The sequence below is a fragment of the Hydra vulgaris genome, chromosome 12, assembly GCF_038396675.1.
Source record: "Hydra vulgaris chromosome 12, alternate assembly HydraT2T_AEP".
Taxonomy (NCBI): Eukaryota; Metazoa; Cnidaria; class Hydrozoa; order Anthoathecata; family Hydridae; genus Hydra; species Hydra vulgaris.
In genome coordinates, this window is record NC_088931.1 from 77786182 (window position 1) to 77787836 (window position 1655).

Sequence of the window (1655 nt, forward strand, 5' to 3'; positions counted from 1 at the left end):
GATGAGATGGATGAAAAGTTCTTAAAGAACAATTTAGCTTTGTCTTTTGGTGACGTAACAAAATCTGAACCTTGCAAGAGAGGTGTAATAACAGATTTGCCCTTATTATAGGCACTGTTAAAAATTCTCCAGGAGTCTTTATAGTCTTATTTTTTAGATGAAATACGAGATTTTGTGACCTGCGGGGTTTGGTGTTAGACAAAACCTATTTACAATTGTTTTTTAGCTTTAGTTAACAGAGGCCTGTTTTCTGGAGAATTGTTTTGGCGATAGATATGGAAGTAATGGTTATGATTGGAAATTGCAGCAGCACATTGAGAGGAAAACCAATGAGAAGTGTGAGCTTTGAATTAGAATTGTCAAGAGGAAATAAAAGTTTTCATGTCAGCCTAAATCCATGAAGTTATATTAGAAGCAAATTTATCAGCAGGAAGATAAAAGATTTCTACTTAAGAGACATCACAAAGAAAATCACGAAAAGAGTCTCAGTCAGCTTTGAGGTAGTTGAAATAGGGACGATAATAGGGAGATTCTGATAATAAAGAAGAATGAGATTTATTTTATTATTTTAGAGAGAAAAATAATACTGTAAAGTGAAAAAGCAGAAAGGCAATAAAGTAAAGTGGTGCTAAACGAAAGCACATGAAAGAATAGTCTGTGGATTCAAACCTAGTTTCCCGACAAATAGGTGAGCTTTTACAAATGTAAATGCCCATGCCAGGCATGTGACTTTTGGAGTCTTTACAAATTAAATTAAGATAACCATCAACACTAAGGTCACAAGATGAGACAGCTGAACTCAAACTAGACACAAAAAGAGCAAGTAGGTCTGGTGAACTTTGCAAGAGATAAGACTCAACACTTCGAAAACCATAAATTTTAGTGAAAGATAGATTTAGAGAACTTGGTAATGACGAAGGCTTTTTTTTGTTTTATAGTTTCGGTTTTTCTTATCGTGGTCCAGTTCATTGGAATGAAAAAGATTTGCCTAATTTTGAGTTTTTAAAAAAAAAGACTTCCATGTCCATTTAAAAGAAATAAAAGATCGTAAAGAGTCTTATGAGATCATATATATATATTCAATGTAAACTTACCTTGTACATATTCTGGCAAAAAATAAATAAATAAACAAAGTTTCGAGTTTAAGAGAAATCTTTGAAACTACTATGATAAATAAAACAAACATGAAGTACTTTCGTATTTGCGCTATAAACATTTAAAAAGGATCATATAACATTTGGATGCATATTTGCGCTATAAAGAGATAAAATATTAACTTTTTGGCAAAAGTTAATTCACATGCATTTCAGTTGGTACTTTGATAATAAAAATAAAATAAAAATGCATAAGATTAAATTGCCCAATAAGTAACACAATAAAAATTAAAACTCTTTATATAAAAAATTGTTATTGTATTTGTGTATTAAAACGTTTCAAAGTGGATAGTATTTAATTGACGTGTTTTAAAATTTTTATGTACATCTATAACTTGTATTGGTAACGTGGCTTTCATATATATATGTATATATATATATATATATATATATATATATATATATATATATATATATATATATTTATATATATATATATATAAATATATATATATATATATATATATATATATATATATATATATATATATATATATATAT